Here is a 26,027-nt window from a genome sequence, read left to right as displayed (position 1 = left end):
AAATCCAGAATGGGTGGGAGGTTTACTAAAGGACTGAATATAAATAACACAAGACAAGCCCTGACTGCAACAATAATGGTCATACACTAATGGAGAAGAGCCACATGGTCCTGTTCTTATGAGCAGGCTGGAGAACAGATGAAACAGAACTCACGGGGGAGATGTATAAATATATGCATTCTACAAGTATATGTACATGTAATGCTTTGCATATGTGTTTGTATACATTAGGGAGAGGTATAAATAAATGATCTGCTCATGTTTCCATTTTAGTCTTATTTTCATTTCATAAAAGTGATGTCAGTGAGAATAAATATAGGACTAACAACCATATGCATTCTAGCAAGAGTAGATGTATATAGGGGTGGAGAAGCAGAAGTGAGAACTAGCCTTTGGTTCCCATGTCTTGGGACACATTTAATAAGGGTTTTCCAACTTGTATGAAAAGGGAATGGCCTTGGTAAAAGGGAGCATGGTCTCAAATGTATTATTTTAATGCAGTAAACACAAACATCCAATTGCCCAATTTTTAAATTCATGTACATACACATCTTTTGAACAAAAAAAAATATGAATATAAAATTACTGGAAAAAGAATAATTTGTGGAAACATCGAAGCATTGTTGTGCTCTGTTACTACTTCAGATAGCATGTGCCCACAGTATCTAATAGAGAACCTTGTTTTAATAATATCAGGTTTCCATTAAAAACCTTTATAGATCATGGCGTATACATACACAGACAAAATAAGACATTACAGAGCAATAACATAATCAGATGGAACAATAGGAATGAGGTCTCTACTCATAAGAGTTTACAATCTATGAAATTATAAAGGTGTTTTTATTTGGAAAAGCACATTATAAAAGCTTGTTGTTATTTTTATACACAGTTTCTATCATTTTTTCTTAACCAGAGACTAAGAAACAATAATATTTCATAGGCCACATTTCAAGTTTTTCACCTTATATGGAAGGTTGCCTGAAACATATCAAGCAGAAGTAGTATTTGCTGTCGCATTCCTTGAAGCTGGAAGTGCTCAAATAGCTATGATCTCATGCTAAACATGGAGAAATTCCAGTATTTCCTTTTGCCACGGATAAATCCATCTCAATAGCAGTGAAAACCCTTATTGAGGTATGATATATACAGTATATGGTTTTCATAGTTTATCTTATATAATTTTACAAATTTATTATGCAATTGTTAAAATTGGCTAACTAAAATCTAGATTTGGAACGGACATAGCAAAGTATGAAATGCTGGCACAACACATTGCACTGTCAAAATACAGGCTTCCATAAAAGATATTTTTAATCAAAGATGTAGAAAGATGCACAACATTTACCAGACAACATGGACCTTGCTAAGTAACTGGTTCACATGATGATGGCATATCTTGCTATTATTGAGCCCTTTTCTGACTTACTGGTGTCACAATTTGTCATATTTTAAGCCACATACCTTTTACTCTAAGCCACATGCTTTGTCTAGTGAGACATACAAACAGGGAGGGAGGTCCTGAATTATCGCAGATTGTATGCCAATTTTCTATTATCTACTATTTTCACCTTTATGCCAAGTAAGCAAGGATTTGCATGAAGGGGACCTTACCAGGCAATGTTCTTGCCACATGCCTGTATACTAACAGAAACTGCCGCAGGTTATAGCGCAATTCTATGCTAGACAGGACCTGGTGTAGGACTGTTCCATCGCACGCTGGCTGCTAGATCTATCCGGTGGCTGGAACCTCTAGATATATTGAATGTGGGAGGGGCTGGGATGACATCACATGCTCGTGCTTTGCACCACTGCTGGAAAAATTTCCTACCTCCCACAATGTCTAAAACACACGAGGCACACTGTACGTATGATAGCTTTGTGTGTAAATTAAGACGGAAGTCTGGTACATTTAACATAATAAATATCCCATGATCTGTATTATATCTTAGTTATCTATGGACTTGCTTTGTGCATTTATTTTTTGATTCTAATTAAATTATATTAATTCAATTTCCACTCCTCTTTTAGCATTATCAAATGGGTTGTAAGCAAAGAACAGTGCTGCCAGAAAATAATTTATTGTACTCTTAAACAGGTCTCAAATTTTGCTTTATGATACTTCATTATGATACTTCACAGCGTTCCTTGCCACACAGCACAGAAAATAAATGTAGCAGCTCTGTCTACCTCTAACCCAGCAGGAAGTCACAGCATGGTATCATCAGCAGCTGATCATCAAACTCTTATTGTTCCATGAGACTGAATCTACAGAAAGATTGGTGCTCATTATGAGTCTCCTCAGTGCAAAAGCTTTTCTTGGTGACACCTATGTTTGTACTCAGAAATTTCTGGTTTTATTTCACTAGAATGTCACTTCTCTTTCATTCTCAAAGTACTTGAATGTGGTGATAGCTAACTGTATTCTTAAATCTTTTGATCATTTTGCTTCCTCATCTGTTAATGATGATAGCTTATATGCATGTAGATGGGAAACCATATGATCCTGATGTATGCAAGGAAAGTGTGAAAAATAAATGCCTCTTAGAGCAAAACTAAATATAAACAGAAATATATCAATAGCACATAAACTACAGAATTTCCAGGGGTTTATGACAAAGGGTTAAATAAATCACATTGATTTACTGGGAGAGTCAAACACTTTGAATAACTTGAAGAAATCATCCTTCTTCCATAGCTGCTGCGTGAATGAATGTAGCCTACAAATCTCCACCCATTGACATAGACTCCTACTGTAAACTGTTATTTTGGTAGACTAAGAACTATCTATGGAAACCAAAACAGAATCAGTCTGTGCTGGATATAGACTCTCTTGTTATAAAGAGAATATATGACCTAAAGGGTGCAGAAAGTGTGCTGCATGTTAATTTGTTCCATGGGGAGGATCAGGAATGCACATAGAGTACCAGTCTTTCTGTATCTGAAGAGTGTACAGTATCCATGTATCTGGTTTTAATTTGGAGAGAAACAATATAAATCAAACTCTATACAATACTAAAAATACATAAGATAGCAATTGCCTAACATAATGCTTATTTGAAGTCAGCAGCTTTTTGCTGTCACTACCCTTCACATAACCTTTAGTCATAAAATGTCAAATTTATTATAAAGCCTGTTTCATATTGTCTAAAACTATTGTCATTAATTGTACCAGTTGAATTAAAGGCCAATGCCTCTAAAAAGGAGTCTGTCACCAAATGTTACGGCATGCCTAATATGGGATAAAAGGCATTGTGCACAGGATATATATCTGCAGGTCACATTTAAACTATAGGGACTTTTTTCAGGTACTTTGTGCCAGAAAGCAGGCTTAGAAACCCCAAAATATTGGCTCTTTACACCAATGTTGAAATACTTGTATGCACTTGTATGGTAATAGTGGTATGCAAACCCTGCTGTTAGAGTCCCAATAAGAGCTGCAGTTTTCTGCAAAGTAAATTGCTATGAGCATCACGTCACAGGGGACAACTGTGAGGCTATAGCTTTGGCCCCTTAACCCCTTACCGGCTATGGAGAGGGCGCGCCTGGTTGCATATTGCAGCAAAGACTTACCGGTAACACCCACGATCGGTGCTAGCTGCCTACGGCTTTAAAAAGATGGCAGAGCATCGGCGTGATGTTATCGGGGAGCGGCAATCAGTCGCCATGAACGAGGCTGTCTCGTTTTATCCATTTCATTACAATGTGCGATTTTCACATGAATGAGTAATGATTGAGTTGGAAAATCCGCATATACACTCATCGGCCACTTTATTAGGTACACCTGTCCAACTGCTCGTTAACACTTAATTTCTAATCAGCCAATCACATGGCGGGCATTTAGGTATGTAGACATGGTCAAGACAATCTCCTGCAGTGGAACGGGAGATTCGCATCATGGATGTGCAGCCGACAAATCTGCGGCAACTGTGTGTTGCCATCATGTCAATATGGACCAAAATCTCTGAGGAATGGTTCCAGCACCTTGTTGAATCTATGCCACGAAGAATTGAGGCAGTTCTGAAGGCAAAAGGGGGTCCAACCCGTTACTAGCATGGTGTACCTAATAAAGTGGCCGGTGAGTGTACTGTCATACTGTAGTAAAATCCAAGCCCATAAAACGCTGCAAATGCATTTTCACTGCATTTGGAATTATTTTCCTGCTTCCCAGTACACGGCATGGAATAATAAATATCGTCACTATGAAGTGCAATTTATTACGCAGAAAACAAGTCCTCACAGAGCTCTTAACATGTAAAAATAAAAAAGTTATAGATTTTTGAAGGTGGGGAGTAAAAAATGGAAATGAAAAACCAAAAAGGGGCAAGGTCGTTTAAATGTGTCCTAAATATTTGTGGATAGGGCCTAACTTTTGTTCTTGAGAAAACCGCTTTATGCAAAGGGGCTGGTAAGTGGAGGAATTTTCAACCGAAAAGATTAATTACGGTCATATAATAAGTTTCATATATTAAACTGAACAATACACTTAAAAAATATGTTAACAGTAACGGTTTAAGTTGTACTAAATTCTACTCTTTAAGAAATATATTTAGGTAAAGAACTTCTTTAATGCTTATGCTTTTAATTATAATAATCAATAGGCATCATTTATATAAAGTGACAATATTAGTCCTGTGTAATCCCAGCATTTATAGACGGATATTTAAAATGATGTACCTTCAGACCAGTCATAATCATCTTGTTCTTAACACATAAGTGCTTTGATGTTGAGACTGCTACCGCTGCCACCAGTAAAGCTTATGAAGTACATGCTTAAAGGACTTTAACACGGTGGCATTTAACACATTTACGAAAATGTCATCCTTAATGTACAGTTGATTGTTGTCCTTGAAATCTCACTGAGATCAATGTGTCCAGGGATCCCTTTGTTCCGTATGTCAAGTTGCCCTGATGTATACTGCTTTTCATGCATACATGATTGCCAGTGAATGAAAGGCGGCATACTGGGTACAGTGTTTATGGCATAGCAAGATGGAAAATTGCTTTGTTTTTCGGCGAAAAAGAGAAGAGGCTGAGCATACAAAATACATTTGAAGTTTCCCAGCTGTTGCTCAGAACAAGTACAGTTCCTTCCCTGAACTCTGTTATTCATTTTTCTTTTATGTCTGAGCACACATTAGTGTTCCTAGCTGGTCCTATTATTAACTAAACGTCTGAGGTGCCTTTGGATAAAAGCAAGTGATTAACCTTCCTCCTTCAGATTAGAAGCTTGCTGAGCTGAAAATGCAGAATAAATGGAGAGATCAGCACACATACAGTACAGAGCTGACACCACTTTCCTGTACATCTTGTTTTCAGACGTCACTAAATTAATGTGAAGTTCACTTTCACTATTTTGCAGCAGCTACATTTATGGTTTTGACGATGCCAAATATTGACCAAAATATTAAAAATAGCCACTGAGTATTTTGGAGCAGCCTACACGGGCATTCAGGCGGAAATAGTAGGGCCAGTGGCAGTGCATGGGGCAGTGGAAGTGCAGCTGACTGCTGTTCATGAAGTGGCAGAGCAGGGAGTAATATACTTCCTGTTCTGCCACTTAGGACAACACCACTCCCAGCGCCGGCAACGTAATGATGCCACTACATCACCAGCGATGGGCGCCTTACTTCGGCATCATGGAGAGCTGCCACCAAAAAGCTAAGTATTGTGGGTTTTTTGCAAACGGAGGGCATCAGGAGAGGGTGCAATTATTATAAAAGGGGACATAATGAAAGGGTGTTATAAAAGGGCACTATAAATAGAAGCATTATAAAAGGGGGCATAATGAGAGGGGGCATTATGAATGGGGGCATAATGGGGGGGCATTAGGTATTGAGTAGAACTATAATAGTATATTAGTCTGGCCCTCTCAAATCATTCCACTGTCTCCTGTGGCCCCATGGGAAAATTAATTCCCCACCCCAACTGTAGAAAATGGTAAATATTTTAATGTATATTTTGCTTAAAAAACTTTTTACAGGACCGTCTCAGATTTTTCAGTCAAATAAAATCTGGTCAGATTTATATAAATAGCATGTGCATTCCAAGAATAGGACATTAAAGAATCAAACACGAGGGGGAATTTATCATAGTGCCATGGCTCGTTCGGGTGTGGAGAAGGAATGCCACTCTGCAACTGGTTGTGTCCCATTGATGCGTTTTGCAAGTAATTGCGATTACTTCATATATTGTATGTCAATAAACTGGTGCACTGATAACTCTACAATACTGATCTGTAAAAAGATTCACATGTGATTGACTCAAATGACTTTCACATTGAGGAGAAACTCTTATTGATAAAATGTATTAATCCCGGATCCCGTGTAAGGTGGGATAAAGAAGGGAGGGGTAGAGAGGGCTGCTTTCCGTTGAAATACGAGCGGCTGCCAGGCTCATTCACCATAACCGGATGCTATAGACCTCAATGGGAGCCGTGATCTGGCCAAAAATGGTATGGCCAGATCATGGCCCTCACTGCGGTCGTGTGAAGCTGTTGCTTCTTCCTCACTTTTGACCTAAGCTGTAGATATTTTAGTAAGAAACCTATATAACAAATACAGTTGCAGCAGTAACATACTTTTGTCCTTGGCCATAGCCATGGCAACAAACATGAACACGTCTTTTATTTCCATGGCTGACTTTATGCTGAGAACGAAAATGTGAAGCACAATAGAAACAAGGTCTAAATTGCTAAATTCCTTTTTATTATTTCCTGACTCAAAAGCTTTATTTCTAAATGTTCAGAATCCCCGTATAACATCTACTATTAAAGATTTGTTTTGGAAAACGTCACCTCAAACAACTTCTCCTGCTGCAAACATCCTGATGATCTGTTAACATTTTAGAGATATGCCACCATCTTGTCATGTCGATTGTAGAGGTTCTAGGATTTGTCATAAGATAATAATGAGGAAACACATGTTGTGCAGCATTATCCCCTTACTCTGTTAATCCTCATGGAAATGCAATCTACCATTGTAATGTAACAATTAACAACTGGGTGTTAGTGGGAGAGTGGGAGGAATATCAGTGTTTAGCCCGGCTGAGCCAGATCTCCATTGCTAGGAATAGAAGTGTAAGATGGAAAGATGAGTAGGTGCCACAGCTTGATGACTAAGGGGGCACCACATGATGACTATGTGGCGCCCCCACCACTTTCATACCACTGTCATATATACTAGTCCTTATTAAAAAGCTCATAATCCCATAAATGATGCGCTTCACAGACTTCCATTAGAGGCCTTATTATTGCTTTTATTAAAAAAACAGAAACAACTTAGGTTTCTGGACAAATCCTTCAAGCACATTGTTAACATTCTCTGTTGTCCTCAAAATAGATCCTAGACATACATAAAAATATCCAGACAAAGCGGTGGGGGGGTCCAGGACTTAGATGCTTGTCAGTTCTCCAGCCATTAGCGTGGGGTAGAATGAATTGGATGTCACACTGCAGTCATTTACCATGACTCACTGAGCTATGATGTCAGAATAAATGGACAAGCATTTGGGATTGCTCATGTATAACAGTATATAATCTGAGAGGCGTGCTGAATGAGGCATACCAAGTACAGTACAGAGAACTCCACGTTGATTATCTCAGTGCTAAGGTTCTTCATCCAAAGCATAAATAAGAAATAGCAACCACTTGCAGGTGCTGAATAGTTATCAACAATAAACAATCTTTGCATTGGCCATCTGGATAGCTTGGCTTTGTCTCTCGACTGCTTGCATGCCAAGCCTGTTGTTTTCAGTTCTGGCAAGTCTTTTTTCTTCTTTCTTCAGTGAATGGAGGATAAATTGACCATTGTATTGGAATGTTGGTGTCCTGGGCAGACGTACACTCGCCACACTTCAGTCCATAAAGGATGGTACATTTCATAGATGGCTCCACATGAGGGAAGAATGACCCTAGTCATCGCTGAACCAAAATAAACAATTGCACCATTATATTTCAAGAAATAACAATTATTTTGTTGGTCATGTACTATATAAGCAGCAGCTTAAGACGTTAAGTTACATAAAGACAGAAAACTGAATTTTTTCAAGAAAGCTATCTGGAAATCTTATACAATAGTGTTTTATATCTGTGGGTGATTTGGAAGCTGGTGGACTCCATGTAAGGTTAACTTTGGATTTTTGTTGCTGAGTGACATCAAGAGGAGCTTCTATGAATGAGGTATATTGCACAAAAATGCAAGCTACCACAATTCAATGGGGCACATTTACTAAGGGCTGTGTGACAGTTTTCTGTCGGACTTTGCACGTTCTTTTAGGTGCAAACTGCACCACATTTTTGTTGCGGTTGCACTAGGCACTGTGCTACACAAATTAGGGGGACGTTCCAGTGCTCAGTCAGACCGTGCACCAGATTTAACATGCAAAGTCCAAAAAAAATAGTGTTGAATGCCCAATGTTAAAGGTGTGCCAAAAAAAATGTACCGCACAGAGCATTGTAGGGGGCGCCAGATTCACGAAGAACGTGTGCCAGAAATCCTGAATCTGGCGCACCCTGCATACTTCACAGGCAAACTACACATAGTACAGACTACACTGTTCTTAGTAAATGTGCCCCAATTTGTATTAGCTAACTTGACTGCTGTTCTACCTCCTAAATTATGGCCATTTTAACTTACTGTATGAAATTCCTCTTTAGGTTGTTGAGGTGTCGCCCACTGCACATTCCTCCTCTTAACCACTTGGAAAGCTCTGTCTTCTATTGTAGCTTTTTTGATTAAAAACAACTAGTTTCTTATGTTTTAGTATTCAGATGTTTAAAACTCACTAAAAGTATTATAGAAACAGCCTTGCAGGCTGTCAGGATCGATGGTAGTGGATCCTCTGTAAAACCACGGGCGATGACGTAAGCCGACACCTGGGACTGGAGTCTAAGTGGTACCCGGCTTTCACCAGAGCCCTTTAAATTTTTCCAGAGCCAGCACGCGCCCTAGGACACAGGAATGTCCACACCACATTGCGGGGATCGCCACTGGAGCCAGGAGAGGTGAGTGTGAGGCTAGGGCACATGGAGGCACACGGGTGTGCCTGCGACCCGGGACATGGGTCGGAGGGGCACCCGTGACACATGTATATTTTTCCTTCTTCTGTCTATCATTCAAGCCTAGCTGGGCATAGAAATTTACTGGTTGTGTACAGTATATTTTTTGTACATACTTATTCATAAAAAAAGCCTTAACAAACATATTTGATTTAAAATGAGAGTGTAAATCCCTTTTTTTAAATTACATGATTGAATATAATAATCATGTGTTTCTATGTCTCTATGAGCATCGATAAATACTTTGTCAATACTGTTGGATATTGGGGTCAATGAAAATAGTTTACTATTAACATTGAGTTCTAACTTTAAAGGGTTAAATGAATTGGTTGAACATTGTTTTGTTTTTGGCTCCACCAAATTCTGTGGTCCTCAAACTTTCCAATTGAAGCTTAAAAACCCTGGAGACCCTTAGTGACCTCCTTTGAATCAGCATCTGCTACTAATGTGCTTCCCTCTTTCTTTATTATGAAAGGCATCTCCTTGTTTTCCAGGCTTAGACGTGAAGAGCTTGTGGAGACTACATGCTGAAATTCAACATGCTGTGCCCTTTGGAAGAGGAGGCTACAGCCTGTAAGTATACATGATTTTTATTCTCAATAGTTGCTTTTAACTTATTTTAACTTATTTTGCATAGTTTATTGTGGTGTGAGGTTAGTACTGCTGTGAGGATAGTAATGAGACTAGAAAATATTCAATGTTTTACTGATTGAAATCATATTTCATACGTTGTAAGGTCCTGATGCATATGAAGGAATTTAGCAGGTTAGGTGAAGGCATTCCTGGGGTGGAAAATATACATTGACACCTTGCAAACTTCAGGTTGTAATTGACCAGATTGATTGAGTTTTTGGAGTTTTGTCTCCATTTATAGCTCTCTTATGGGAAGAAAAGCAAAGTTTTAAAAGAAAGATAATAAAAATTGAGAAAATTATAAGATTTGTCTAATGATAGTAGTCATGCATATTGTTTTGAATAACACTGGTCTTCTCAAGCCAAGACAGTCTACTGCTTCAACATAGTCCCCTTAAGAAATTTTGTAGTCCCCTTAAGAGATTTTGTAGTTAAAGAGGACCTGATGAACATGCTAGTGTCCTCGGTGAAAGAATAAAGCATAGAGTTTGCGCCCCTTTCGCTTGTACATGTACAGGCAATAAAATATAGCTTGGGCAGTAAAGTCAGGACTTGCTGTTTTTCCCATGTGAGCTGAATGTGTTTTCAGCATGAGCTATGAGATGCTGGGAGTTGTTGATGGCATTACCAGCAGTAGCTGCTCTGTGACTTGGATAGATAGAATATCATTTCACCTCCGGTAATACCACTAGATATCCAGAGGCGAGCATTGTGTGACTGGGCATCTGTCAGTATCTAGCTGTAGTTTATATAAATAATAATTGCCGTGCCAATGGTGTTCTAAAGGGAGTACAAAATCTGAAACAATCAACAATTTATTTAGTAAAACATTTTATTAACCCTGTAGTATTAACTATGATATAGACATTCTGTGTACATTAAAATTTAAGGGAGGCTACGTTCAGAGATGCTTTATTATATCTATGCTAACGCTGTATCTGCAGTACAGTGATAAGTGCAAGACATGAGACTTTTGCAGCAAAAAATAAATGAGAAGAAACCCCCAATGTAGCTGAGTTGTGGAAGGAATGTGTGTATTATGTTCTATATACAAAGCCGGGCAATGTGTGAGCACAAGTTACAGACATGTCAAACAATAAGGGGCTAACCCTTCCTGTTGTAGGCAATAAAGCTGTATGCTAGACACAAGTGGTGGTCCTGGAATTCTTCTCCTCAGAGTCAGGTTGCCACTTTATAGGGGTACTGCTCCTATTGTCTTTTTTTTTTTTTTTTTTTGAGAAATGGCTAAATCTTGCTCATAGGAAAAACTAAAATGCCATCATAAGTTTATTAATTTCTCTATTGCAAAACACAATGGCCCACATTTAGCAAAAACAGTTTGCCAGATTCACGAATTGTGGCGCACGTTCACCATGAATCTGGCGCTCCCTGCACTGCTCTGACAGTGTGCACCAAATTTTTTCTGCTGCACTGTTAACATAGAGCATTCAACACAATTCTGTTGGACACTGCATGACACTGCCCTTTCAGTGCAGAATTTTGTGTCACATCGGGTATAGTGCAGCTTTATAAATACATGTGCAAGCAGTGTGCGCTAAAAAAAATGTGCAAAGTCAGACATGAAGCTGGTGCAGCTCACATTAGCAGCAGTAGTCAGAGTATGAGAAACTCCTCCATAGTGGTTTTGGCAAATGGAAAAGAAATAACTATGAGGAATTTATACTTTTTTAAGAGACATTTATGGCATATGCATTTACATAATTGGTCATTGATGAAGTCTTCTAGACATAATGGACCACAATTATCAAAACTAGTGCAATGTACTATGTGCAGTTTGCCTGTGAAGTGTACACAGTGCAACAGGTTAATCAAAATTTGGCGCATGTTCTTCATTAATCTGGTGCCCTCTACACACTTATTGGTGCACTTAGTTCATGCTGCAGAATGTGGTGCAAACTCCGACTAAGCAGAAAGATGCCCCTTTTGGTGAAGATTTTTTCTGTCTTGTCAGACACAGTGCAGCCGCGACACAAAACTGGGGCACACACAGGGGCGCACCTGCCATGAGGCGAGTTGAGATTCTCGCCTCAGGCGGCGCGCCTCCTGCTAGACAAGGGGGCGGCGTCGGGCTCCCGCCCGCCGGCATGTGCTCCGGCCAGCACGTCCCCCGCTCCTCCGTCGGCCAGCACATGGACCTGCCCCTTACATCAACCCGCCCGCTGGCGGGCAGACTCGCCCATAACCCGCCAATCACACCCACCAGCCTGCTGTCACTTCCCTACGCGGCCAGCCCATCACATGAACACGCCCGCTGGCCGGCACACTCCCCCACGGCACGCCTATCACAACCACCCGACGGCACTTCGCCCTGCATCCCGCCCATCGCTTCCACCCGCTCACCGGCACTTCCACTCGCAGCCAGCCCATCACATCAACACGCCCACTGGCCGGCACACTCCCCAGCGGACTGCCCATCACATCCACCCGTCAGCACTTCCCATCGCTGCCCGCCCTTATTATCCACGATCCCGCCAGCCTGCACTTCCCCACGTGGTCCCCTCATCACAACCACCGGCCGCCCGGCACTTTCTCTCGCGGCCCGCCGGCCTGCACATCCACCCGCCCGGCAAAGGTACCTGCCCCAGTCCAAAGTGCACACCATTTCCCCACCCCCCGCACTGATCCCCCCCGGCTCCGATTCCCCCCTTTCCCCCGGGACTGATTCCCACCTCCCCGGCAAAGCCCCCCCCCCCACACCGTCAGACAAGCCCGACGATGGAAGAAGAAAAAAGGTAAGGTAACTTCTATGTATGTATGTGTATTATATGTGTATGTATGAATGTATGTATAGATGTGTGTGTGTGTGTGTATATATAAATTTGTATGTGGTATATGTATGTGTGTGTATATTTGGTGTATATACTGTTTATAAATGTGTATTTGCTGTATGTATACTCAGTATGTGTGTGTGTACATTCAGCATGCCACCATGTAAAATATACTATATAGCGGCACGCTGTATGTATTATATGGTATACGGCGGCCCTCTGTATGTATTATATGGTATATGGGGGCACCCTGTATGTATTATATGGTATATGGCGGCACCCTGTATGTATTATATGGTATATGACAGCACGCTGTATGTATTATATGGTATATTCCATAAAAGTAGAAAACGAAGTGGCACTCACCAAGCGTGAAAGTAAACTTCTTTAATCAAAGTTCATGTGGAAGGTACACAGGGGGGACACACAGTGCCGCAAAGCCCTATGGATTATGCTGATTTATCTTTGGAAGTTCGTGCACAACCACAGTGATACAAGCGACTACCTCCGCTTATACCCACCTACTGTTCCCTCTGACTGACAGCCACCCGCTGACTTTGCTGGCTGTGCCCGCAGCATCCTTCCTCTATATGAGACTATTATATGGTATATGGCTGCACGCTGTATGTATTATATGGTATATGGCTGCACGCTGTATGTATTATATGGTATATGGCGGCACGCTGTATATATTATATGGTATTAATTTTATATTATATGGCGGATTGTTGTATGTATTTTGTTCTTTTTGTTAGCTTATTGTGTTTATTATATAGTACATGGCAGCGCACTCTTATGTATTTTGCATTGCTTTATTTTCACATTAAACCAATATGATTCGGTCTTGTCCTGACACTCCTTGATATATTACATATATGGAGTGGGGGGGGGGCGTCTTTTTATAGCTCGCCTCAGGCAGCAGAAAGGCTAGGTTCACCCCTGGGCACACACTTTATAAATACATATACAAGCAGTTTGCACGTTCTTTTCAGCGCAAAGTCAGACAAAAAACTGGAGCAAACACTTTAATAAATGTGGGCCATAATGTGGTTGGCTATATTGATTTATTTCTACAGGAGGTACAGAAGTGGCCAATCAGGACATCCATAGCTGCATAGTAACAGTCTGGTGCTCAGATAACTGCATAAGAATAGACCGTGCCTGTATAAGTAAATATTGGTACTTCAATATCTGCATAATAATAAAGCACTACCCTGTCCTCCATATCTACGCAGGAATCGTGATGCTTCTTCATCTGCATAAGAATAAAGATATAACTACATGTATGTTTAGAAATAGATTGGTAGCATAGCAATAGATTGGTACTTCCATACATAAATGACATGTGTGCATCAGAAAATAACAGTCACCATCCTGGTCAGCTTTATAGTGACCTTAATGGCCTAAAAAATGTTAACAGATGTATACTACCTAAATAGATTTTATAGTCACATTTATTTCAAACTTAACCTGTTTTCCAAACATCTTCAATCTCTTTACTGTCAGATTTACATTCTGAATTTTGCCAAAGCAGCTGTGATTCGGGGTCCTCTTTAACCCTTCTGAATTTCTAATTGTCTAATTAAGCAATTATGAAAGAAATGTTGCAGCAGATGGAAGTGGAATGAGCACCTTCTTTCTTCCATCATGGATTACAGCTTGTTGTAGGACGTGACACATTATTGTTTTAGATAATCTAAATTTATTTGAACCATCTTGTATTGGTGACAGCTGAATGTGTTAGTTCTTTCAATAAGGCACCTGATTGTACGCCGATCTGATGGTATAATCTAAGAGACTGCATATGATTTTGACAGCTTGGGATGGTTTCAAGTAAAATAAAGAGATGCCATTCTTTTAAATTTCTTGTGATATCTATGGCTTGTACATCTGGCCACATCCATCAGGTCACATGGTGTTGCTTTTAGAACAGAATTTATATTGTTACACGATAAAGAGAGGAAGGATAATTGTGTAGAACTGCCAGTGCTCTACTTTATTCCACTATCCTTGACAAGTGAAATTCACTTTGGCACAGTTCTGCAGTGACAGCAATTGTGCCATTAAGCGTGTTGCTAGGCATCCTATTTAGTCTTTGAATGTTGTAGGTTCATTACACCGCATTTAGCGGCAAGGCTGCGTCACAAAGTGGGACATTTGTTCCTCAAAGAAAAATGTTGTGGCTTGACTCATGGGCAGAATGAGTCACTTTGATATGTTTTTTTAATTTTCTATATTTGTGTTGGAGTAATAGAATAAAAATACATTTTCTCAGGTTTATTTTTGTGACAATATCTGTCGCATTAGGTGTCTCTCTAGCAGGGTTATAGGTACATCGTAGGGCACCAGTGTACTGTACTTGCACATAGATTTAATCCATTTTATTATTTTTTATATTGCTGTTTATATATTATTTCTTAGGGATATTATGACCTTAATTATCTTTGCTACTGTATATACACTGCAAAATCATTTGAAAGCAACATTTAGATCCATTAGGCTGGGTTCCCAAATTATGTTTCAATAGGGTTTTAAAATGCAATTCAAATGCAGTGGGGAGTGGGTTGGCACAATCACATTTGTGTTTAAACTTGAATTTATGCAATCGGTAACAAACACCAGTTGTTTTGCTTTGATTTCATGCAAAACACATGGTGCTCAATCCCGATTGCATGTGATTCATTGGAAACAGGCCATATGCAATCAGGCCTCCCTGTTGCATTTGAATTGTGTTTCAAAATGCAATGGCCCACATCTATCAAAAACTGTTTAAACTGCACTACTTGCAATTTGCCTGAGAAGTGTGCAGGGTGCGCCAGATTCATGAATTGTGGTGAACGTTCTTCATGAATCTGATGTCCCCCTGGTTCATTTTGTTCAGCTGTGACACAATACTGACGCAAACACTTTATAAATACATGTGCAAGCAGTTTGCACATTCTTTCTAGTGCAAAGTCAGACAGAAAACTGGTGCAAACACTTTATTAAATGTGGGCCAATGTGTGAACACAGCTTTAGACGGAGATCTTCCAATATAAACAGATTGTAAGCAATGTAATAACAGAAACTCATGGTCCATATCAGGGGTGGTCTCCCTTTTAAGGAGAGGTCTTTTAGAGTAATTCTACTGTATGTGGGTTGCTGTTTCTTGGTCATCCTTCTTTAGTAACAGAATGGGGTACATTCTGTCGGATTTCGCACTTGACCCTTTTCTGCACTAGTCATCATGCGACACAAATTAGGGGGTGTTCAAGTGCTCAGTTGGGCCGTGTGACAGATTTAACATGCAAAGTCCAACAGAAGTGTGTTGTACGCCCCATTTTAAAGGTGCACTCTGTCGGAGCTGTGCAGAGGGGGCCAGATTCATGAAGACTGTGCACCAGAAATCGTGAATCTGGCGCACGCTGCACAGGCAAACTGCACATAGTACAGACTGCACTGTTGTTAATAAATGTGCCCCATTTAATAAGTAGCCTAAACAGTGAAAGGGAAGTTCTACCGTTCTCTATGACATCTCTAAACATTGTTAACATGTCATTAACACAATGAAAATGCACTGGAAACACAACATGTAAATGCACCCTCGTAGTATTACAGGAATTGAATGAAACCGTTCTCTCACTGGGAAATCTTGTAACTGTTCCCAAGTAGTCTGAGCCTCCCAGTAGTGCTATTTAGGAGTGATAGATAAAATTATAGATCTATATCTACAGCCATAAAACATTAAGGTGATGTGGAATTTTGAAGGTTTATTAGGAGATAGAAGATTAGTGTCTAATGATAGCAGGTTTTAATGGTGAAACATCCAGTGATCCGAAGAACAAAAGAGCCCACTGATTGAATATGATTAAGCTTGTTTACCTTTTCTCTATTTACATGATTGTGGAGAAGTGTCAGATCATTGTTCTACTGCCAGAAGCCCCAGGAATCGTGATAGAGCGTCTACAAGTGCCCCCCTAATGCCTGTGTGAATAGTGCTCTTCTGCACATTCTCAGCCGGTGCTCCATTCACTTTGTTAGAACTTTCAGGATGACTACCAACTACAGTCTACTAGAAGAAAATTAAACTTAGGAGCACTTGCAGGCTTCAATTTTATTTTACAGCCATATAATGCTGTCATATTATGTGAACTAGCATTCATATGTGTTGTTAGGTGTTCTTAATATTATTGCAATTACCAATATATTTGCTGGAACCCCTTGTGTAATATTCAGCTTCTTTAATTATGTACTTGGTATATTTTAATAAAAGACTTAGGAAACAGTCTTTGGCAGGTTATGGTAAACACAACCTTAGAAGTACTTGCATCTGCTGCTGTTATTTAAACTCACCTTAAGATCAGAAGGCTTCAAAAACTCTTTACTGTGGTGGAATGAGATGAAACATTATTGATCACATTGGGTTAAACTGCTATGGACATGATGTCAGTCCTTTGCCCTCCTAGGCTATACATCTTAGTCATGCATCATGCTTGAATTCAAGTCCAGGAAGTAATGACTATCTTTTGGAAGTGTGCATAGTAAATATTTTAGTATTTCCTTTTAGTAACAATTAATTTAAAGGTACATAAGTATTGAGATGAATTCAGACATATTGGGGATTTATCATGCCTGGTTCTCCAGTTTTCTGGCGTACAAAACATAAAAAAATCTTGTGTATAAAACATAAATATCCAGCAAGTGGTGCGCTTGTTAAATTCCATCAATTATGCTCTTGTACCTCCTAGTACAATAGTGTGAAAATTATGGTCAAGTTAGTTACAAATTGAAAATTTGAATGCTATGGTTTTATGTATGAGGAGATAATAAATCACTGGATCTTAGAATGTCTTAACATAAGGTAACAGGATCAGAACACCACCACACAACAGATTCCCCCATGTTATTATTAAACTTACAATAATAAAACCAAAATGCAGAAGCAGTAGACAAGAGCAAGAAAACACATCAGGAGGACATTATTTTGTGTGATACAAATTGGGGGATAAACCCAATTCAATCCAACTAAAACAGGTTGCTCACCTTGTAAATAACTTAATAAAGCTTGTAGATAGAATAGTACAATATAGTTAAGTCTCTCAATTACTCTAGAAACGACCAAATCTGCAACTGGGCTGCTATTTTAATGTGAGCGGCAAATAAAACAAATTCTCATAATTTTAATTTAAGGTTACTGTGTTGCGCTTGTCACTTGATGGTGGGTTGTCTAGGAGCAGTGCAGCCCGTAATTTGCACAATCATAGTCCAAAAGTGGGCCACATCTAGATAGGAGCACCAAATATGAAGGGTGGAACTCTCTTCTTCACAGACTTGAAAACATTGTGTGAGACCAAAGGGTAGAAGGCATTAACATGAGTAGGTACCGTATAGGCTCTATGCAAAACTTTAAGAGCTGTCTCAGTAAGAGAAACCTACCAGCTACCTCTGCTAAAAAGATCGCAACAAGTGAACCATCTATTGGCTGGCATGGTTATCTGTAACTCCTCCTCCCATTGCAACATAAAGGGCGCTGTTTGGTATGATAAACTAGGGAATATTTTGGGGAACAGCAGACTGTTTCAGTTTCTGAATTTTTAATGCAGCCACGAGAGTTCAATGCAAAGGGGCCTACTGAGTCTCTGTCGCCCATGGGCCCATTGAGCCCTGGAGCCGACCCTGAAAACAACTGTTAATAAAATCTTTATCATTCTAACAAATTGGGTATATTTCTATAACCTAGCACAAGTTGAAGCTGAATTCTTTACAATGATATCCTAACACCAGATATAAGAGACCGCATGAGGCCAAAGCCGTACGCTGGTGGAGGAAGACTGATGCATAAGTAGAAAGTCTTTTTCTAATTGTACTGTAATGAAGTCATACATAAGTCATACCGATTATTCTGACTCAATAACCTGGCTGTAAGCAGGTGTTTATAGATAGTCTTATATCTTTGTTTTAACCAGTACTTACACCGAAATCACTTTTTGTCAGATAGTGTCAACTCCATCGAAAGAAGCATGTGGGAAGATTCCAGCTTTATTTAGTGCAGAAATCTTGAAGAAATGCTGGTTACAACGGTGTGAAAAGGATATAATTTGCCAGGGTAGCAGAGACATTCAGATATACACTTTTCCTGACAAAGATGGCTGCATACATGAGGGAGAGGGGAGGAGTTACAATACTGCAGCTAGGGGACAGGAAGACAGGAGGGTCAAAAGGCAAAGCAGTATAACACACATACATGTCAATGAATAGAAACAAGTCCTGGGACATGACACTCCCCGTCTGAAATCTTAAGATTTCATAATATACCAAAATTGAAAGAATGTCGTATGAGTCCAAAGGTTGTTCTTAAAACCTGTAAACAAGAGAAAAAACAACATGCAAACAATAACAATAAGTCCAAATCTTGGGGTTGAAGATTTGAAATCCTGATGCGAAACTGTGAAGAAGTTCAAGTAAACCCATCTTCGGATTGGGGAAGACGCAATCAGCAAAACTTCTACCAACCCACACTGTAATCCACAGGTGATATCATAGTCTATGGTGGTATGCTCCCCACCATAAGCTGAGTGGGTATCCAAGTCACTCATGTAGCTTCTTCTTTTGGTAGCAGAAGCACTAGCTCATGGATAGGACGGAAGAAAACCTTTGCGGAACCTCCCTTCGTTACCTTGACTTCCACTTTGCGAATCTTTCCATCGTCGCTAGGCATGACTTTAGTGATGAGACCCATGGGCCATTCATTACGATGAGCTTCTTTATCCTTTAATAGAACAAGATCGCCTTCCTGGAGGTTAGGTTTTGAAGTCTGCCACTTTTGACGGCTTTGAAGCATATGTAGATACTCTCTCTTCCACCTATGCCAAAACACATTAGACAGATGTTGGACCTGTTTCCACTGGCGTCTGTAGATGTCACTGTGGTCAAAGGTGCCTGGAGGAATATCAGCAGTTCCGATCTTCTGAGTAAGAAGTGTTGCAGGAGTAAGAATGATTGGAGAATCAGGGTCTGAGGAAACTGGAACTAAAGGCCTTGCATTGATTATGGCAGATACTTCAGCAAGGAAAGTGACCAATGTCTCATGAGTAAGCAAAGAAGACTTGCTGTCCATTAGCATTGATTCAAGTATCCTGCGTGCAATTCCAATCATGCGTTCCCAGGATCCTCCCATATGGGATGAATGTGGAGGGTTAAACACCCAAGTACATCTATTGTTGGTCAAGAAGTTTTCCAATTGTAGTTCCTTGCAAGCTCCCACAAAGTTGGAACCGCAGTCGGACCTCAACTGTTTGACAGGTCCACGAATGGAGAAGAATCTTCTAAGAGCATTGATGAAGCAAGAGGCATCCATGCATTCAATTACTTCAATGTGTACTGCTCGAATGCTGAGACAAGTAAACAGTACTGCCCATCGCTTGCTATTTGCAGCTCCACCACGGGTTCTATGAGTAACTACTGGCCATGGACCAAAGACATCGACCCCAACATAAGTAAATGGTGGATCAGCACTTAGACGGTCTGCTGGTAGGTTTGCCATTTGCTGCTGTTGCTGTCTTCCTCTTAACTTGTGACACTTAACACATTTGTGGAGTACAGAGGAAATACATCTCTTCATGCCCACAATCCAGAAACCAGCTGACCTGATGACACCTTCAGTAAACTGTCTGCCTTGGTGCTGTACTAACTCATGATGGTGTCTGATCAGCAAAGTAGCAATGTAATGTCCACCTGGTATGATGATAGGATTTTGTTCCTTGTTACACAGGTCAGATCTCTCTATCCGGCCGCCCACTCTCAGTAACTGGTGGTGATCGAGCACTGGATTGAGTTTGTAGAGTGCACTACTCTTGGACAAACTGATGTTTTTTGAGATAAAATTTATCTCCTGATGATACACTTCTTGTTGAACACAACAGATGATGACTTGTTCAGCATGTTCAAGGTCTGAAGCAGTAGGGTGTTCCTTACACGTATGCCACCCATGACACTGTGATGGTGTGTCCTTAGCAAAGCAGCGAGAGATGTGAACCAATCTGGCAATAGCTCGCACAATGGATGACCAAGTTGAGAAACGCTCGAAGCGATGTGACTTCAGCTTGACCTTTGAAGTTACAGAAGTGTACAACGTGGAGGCTGTGGGCCTGATTTCCTTATCAGACTCAGGATCAATTAGCTCAAAGACATCATTGGATGGAGTCAGACAAGTTTCCTCACACAGAAACTTTGGAGGAGATAACCACATGTGATCTAAAAGACGTGCAATTGGTGCAGGTCTTGTTCCTCGATCAGCAGGGTTAAGTTCCGTGGAGATATACTGCCACTGTTCAGGCATAGAAAAGCTCCTGATGCGTTCTACTCGGTTGCTGACATACATGTAAAACTGTTTAGTCTGGTTATGTATATAACCGAGCACAACTTTGCTGTCAGTGTAAAATGTAAACGAATCAATTGAAATGTCTATTTTGTCTCGTATTACTTCAGCAATTTCAACTGCTAGCACGGCTGCGCAAAGCTCAAGTCTCGGTACAGAGTGTGCGGGTTTTGGAGTAAGTTTTGCCTTACCTAAGACAAATCCGCAATGTGTCTCATTGCTGGCTCCTGTGGTCTTCAGATAGGCTACTGCAGCTATGGCTTCCACTGATGCATCAGAGAAGATGTGGACTTCCCTTCTGATGGCTGTTGAAAGGGAGCTGGTTGAATAACAACGTGGAACTTGGAGTTGCTCTAACACTTCCAGAGACCTTTTCCATTTTTCCCACCTTAGTTGTTTCTCAATAGGTAGCGGAGAGTCCCAGTCCGTATTTTCAGTGGTAATTTGTCTTAGCAGTATCTTGCCTTGGATGGTGATGGGCGCAATGAACCCAAGAGGATCATAAATACTGTTCACAACAGATAAAACTCCTCGCTTGGTGAAGGGTTTATCACAAGCAGACACTTGGAAAGTAAAAGTATCTTGTTCAATGTTCCAGAGCAACCCTAGGCTGCGCACAGGAGGAGCGTCAGAACCAAGATCAAGACTCTTCAAGTTGATGGCATGATCTTCTGAGGGAAAGGCTTTCATTACCTCATGGTTAGTGGAGATGATCTTGTGAAGTCTGAGATTCGCTGCAGACAGCATCTCTTGTGTTCTGGTAAGAAGATCAACTGCCTCTTCACTTGTGGGTAAAGACTTAAGTCCATCATCAACATAGAAATTTCTCTCAACAAACTGACGAGCATCAGAACCATACTCCTCCTCACCTTGTTGGGCTGTCCTTCTGAGTCCATAGATTGCTACAGCAGGAGATGGGCTGTTGCCGAAGACATGCACCTTCATTCGATAATCTATGACTTCCTTGTTGACGTCGTTGTCCTTGTGCCAAAGAAACCGAAGATAGTTTCTGTTGTCTTCTTTAACAATGAAGCAATGGAACATCTGTTGAATGTCAGCCATTATTGCAACAGGTTCTTGTCTGAAGCGCATTAGGACCCCTAGAAGACTGTTGTTGAGGTTAGGACCAGTGAGGAGCATATTGTTGAGAGAAACTCCCTCAAACTGTGCGCTAGAATCAAACACCACTCTGATTTGGTCTGGTTTCCGAGGGTGATACACACCAAATGATGGCAGGTACCAACATTCTTCTCCTTCCTTTAGTGGCGGTGCAGGTTCTGCATGGTCTCTATCAAACACCTTCTGCATAAAGTCTACAAAGTGCTTTTCCATCTCTGGCTTTCTCTTTAAGGTACGCTTTAAAGATGAAAATCTTGAGGCTGCTTGCTGCAGATTGTTTGGTAGTTTTGTTCTTGGAGTACGGAAAGGTAAAGGTGCTACCCAGCTGTTGGAATCATTTTGAGTGAATTCCTTATCCATTACTTTGAGAAATTCTTTATCTTCTCTAGCAGGTGCCAACTTGTTGTCATCACTTGTGGTGTTGAACACTGTAGATCCAAGGCTATCATCCCATGGAAGGCAAATGTTCATGTCATCTTGCTGGTCATGCTGCCCCTTACAGTTACTCATCTTTTCTTTCACCTGGTAATGACATGGGCATGGCTGAAAATAAGTGCTGCGACCATTTGGCAATATATGAGTCTTAAATGAGGATATCTTGGTAGGCCTTTTCATTCGGTCAATGCAGACGTTGCCTATAATAACCCAGCCTAAGTCAAGGCGCTGGGCAAATGGTGCATCATGTGGCCCATTGATTTGCTGACGTATTTTGTGGACTCTGAGAATGTCCCTTCCCAGTAAAAGCAGGATCTCTGCATTCTTATCCAGAGCAGGTATTTCACTGGCTATGGTCCTTAGATGAGGATGATGGAGAGCAGCTTCTGGTGTAGGGATCTCCTGTCTGTTTGATGGTATCTGGTTGCATTCAACAAGTGTGGGCAAAGGTACCTCTAGATTTCCCATTAGAGAAGCTACTACAAGTCCACTGGCTCTTCTCCCTGAAACCTCTGTAATGCCACTACAAGTGCCCAAGGTATATGGGTAAGCATCCCCCTTTAGGTTAAACAGATCGAAAAGTTCTGACCTTGCAAGTGATCAGTTGCTCTGGTCGTCCAGGATGGCATACACCTTTAAAGTCTTTTCTGGCTGACCATTTGGGTACACCTTGACCAGGCATATTCTTGCACAGGACTTGTCACAAAGATCTTCTCCGCAGACTTCTGTACATGAAGAGGATACTGTGATGGGCTTTGCTGCTTGATCTGTGTTCTCCCCGCCATGCTTTGCCGGAGGAGGGAGATCTGTAGATGGTGTAGGGCTGGACTGAGAGGGGTGAAGAGCTTGTACGTGGTTCTCACTGTCACATTCTATGCACTTTATAGTGGATTTACAGTCCTTAGCAACATGTTCAGTGGAAGCACAACATCGGTAACATATTCCAAACTTCTTTAGCAGCTCCTTGCGCTCTTGAAGTGGCTTCTCTGAAGCCAATACACTTCTTGAGAGGATGCGGCTTCTTATGAATAGGGCATAGGCGATTGGGGTTCTCAATCTTTTCACCTTGGTTGATCTTACAACTGAGCTCCTCAGAAGCTGATGAGGTAGTGGGAAGAACATCAGTCTTTTTTACTGACACTGGACCTCTGTGTTTTCTGTACTCGGAGTGTGGGCTGTCATATTTAGAAGGTGGTGAACTGAGGCCGCTGGACTCACCGTAGAAAAAGCTTGGGTCATTCTTGGACTCTGCAATGTTGCTGACAAACTGACAGAAGTAGTCAAATGGAGGAAAACAGACTTCATTCTCTCTTTTGTATCTTGACCCAACAGTAGCCCATTTTTCTTGAATGTTAAGTGGCAGTTTAGCAACTATTTGGTTTACCCCACGAGAAGTATCCAGGTAGCTGAGACCAGGTAGGTGAGGGTCTGTCTTGGCTAGTTGGAGCTCTGAAAGTAGGTCACTAAGCTCTTGAAATTTTTGGTTGTCCTTGCCAGATAGCCTTGGGAAACCTTGCAACCGTTTGAAGAGAGCACTCTCAATTGCTTCAGGACTGCCATAGGTTCGCTCTAGTCTCTGCCAGGCAGCTGTAAGACCTGCTGCAGGATTACCAATGTGGACAGACCTGAGTCTCTTAATACGTTCTGTGGACTGTGGGCCTAGCCATCGGATCAACAGATCTAGCTCTTCAGCAGCAGTGATGCCGAGGTCACTAATTGCGGTTCTGAAGGCACATTTCCAGCCTCTGTAGTTCTCAGGCTGGTCATCAAACCTTGTGGGTCCGGTTTTAGTAAGTTCACGGCGTAACATGTATCTTGCAAACTCTGACATGTCTGTTCGTTCTGAGCTTAGACAAGGAAATGCTGGCTGAGTAAAGTTGGTCACGTTGTTCTCGGTGTTCTGGCTAAGAAACACAGGTGTAAATGAGGTTGCATAGGCGTTTAGCCCAGGAGGTGGCTTACTGTCCATAAGCTTAGCTGTGGCTTGGTATGATACTAGGCCATTGTTAGGGTTTGGCGTTTTAGCTTGTTGAACGTGCTGGGGTGTAGGGCCGTGGTGATTTATGTAGAGTGAAGAATCAGGATGATGAACAGGCAGAGTGTTGTACTGACCTTGACTTTGGGATATTGCAGGAGGAATTATGTGTTGTCGCTGTGAAGACAAATCTGCTTTGTCAGGAATGGTAGTAGCAATCTGGGGTTCACTGCTTTGGCTTAACACATAGTCTCTAGTACGCTTGAGAGGATCCTCTGCATCCATTCCGCTCAAGGCAACACTGTCTCTTTCACTCCCACTGGCTGCTTCTTCCAGAACCTTCACCCTTGCCATGGCTGTAGCATGCTCACATTGTTTCTGAAGAGCTTCTATTTCTGCCTTTCTTTTTGCTGCATCTGCTTCTCTGGCTGCTGCCTCTGCTTCCATTTCAGCTTTCCTTTGCGCTGCCTCTGCTTCCATTTCAGCTTTCTTTTGCGCAAAGGCGGCCTGAACCTTAGTCGCCTCGGCTTCTGCACGCGCCTTTATAAGCTGCTCACTGAGTGTTGAATATTTTGAAGATTGCGACCTAGACGTGCGTTTAGAACGTCTTGTGGACTCAGAAGTACAAGATGTTGTTTCTTGAAGTCGCACAATTCTTGCCCTTGTTTTTGACAAAGTTTCATTTATTAAGCCGTCTCGTTCAGCATTAAGATGCTGGAAGTTTTGCAGTTCTTCTAGACTATCTTGTGTATTGATTCTTTTCAGAATGCTTTCATATTCTTGACATTTCAGCATGTAATGCTCATGCATAGTGGACAGTGTCTCTAGGGCTCCCTCTAGAGGCAATACATTATGTTCAGGCAAGGAAATGGTGAAGACATGTGCCTGTAAATTTTTCCACAGTTTCATAATGTCTGATGAAAGTTCATGCTGCAGGCTTTCAAGGTTCTCTCTAACCTTCCATGTAGGCTTAACAGAGCGTTTGTCCTTATCACTGGACAGCAGACTGGGATCCATGCCTCCCTGTACTGAGTGTCCCTCAGCCATGATGATGGAATACACACAGGATGGATTACACTGAGGAGGGATGGCTGCTATGACTGTAGCTGTAGCTGAGTCTCTGTCTCCACGGCTGGGACTGGCAGTCTATGATCCTTTTCACTATTCTGACTCAATGACCTGGCTGTAAGCAGGTGTTTATAGATAGTCTTATATCTTTGTTTTAACCAGTACTTACACCGAAATCACTTTTTGTCAGATAGTGTCAACTCCATCGAAAGAAGCATGTGGGAAGATTCCAGCTTTATTTAGTGCAGAAATCTTGAAGAAATGCTGGTTACAACGGTGTGAAAAGGATATAATTTGCCAGGGTAGCAGAGACATTCAGATATACACTTTTCCTGACAAAGATGGCTGCATACATGAGGGAGAGGGGAGGAGTTACAATACTGCAGCTAGGGGACAGGAAGACAGGAGGGTCAAAAGGCAAAGCAGTATAACACACATACATGTCAATGAATAGAAACAAGTCCTGGGACCAGGGGTGAACCTAGCCTTTCTGCTGCCTGAGGCGAGCTATAAAAAGACGCCCCCCCCCCACTCCATATATGTAATATATCAAGGAGTGTCAGGACAAGACCGAATCATATTGGTTTAATGTGA

At 41.2% G+C, this 26,027-nt stretch overlaps 1 protein-coding gene across 3 annotated transcripts in view; it reads left to right on the top strand.

Annotated features, from left to right (window-relative positions):
* TIAM2 (TIAM Rac1 associated GEF 2) overlaps positions 1 to 26,027 on the top strand; it is a 185,049-nt gene that overhangs the window by 24,090 nt on the left and 134,932 nt on the right. For all 3 annotated transcript variants that reach the window (XR_011854100.1, XM_072141075.1, XM_072141076.1), the window contains exon 2: positions 9,553 to 9,631. The gene's annotated coding sequence lies outside the window, so the exon portion shown is untranslated. The remainder of the gene's footprint in view (positions 1 to 9,552; positions 9,632 to 26,027) is intronic.

Source organism: Engystomops pustulosus, chromosome 3, assembly GCF_040894005.1.
Source record: "Engystomops pustulosus chromosome 3, aEngPut4.maternal, whole genome shotgun sequence".
Lineage (NCBI taxonomy): Eukaryota > Metazoa > Chordata > Amphibia > Anura > Leptodactylidae > Engystomops > Engystomops pustulosus.
This window is presented reverse-complemented; position numbering and strand designations above follow the sequence as displayed.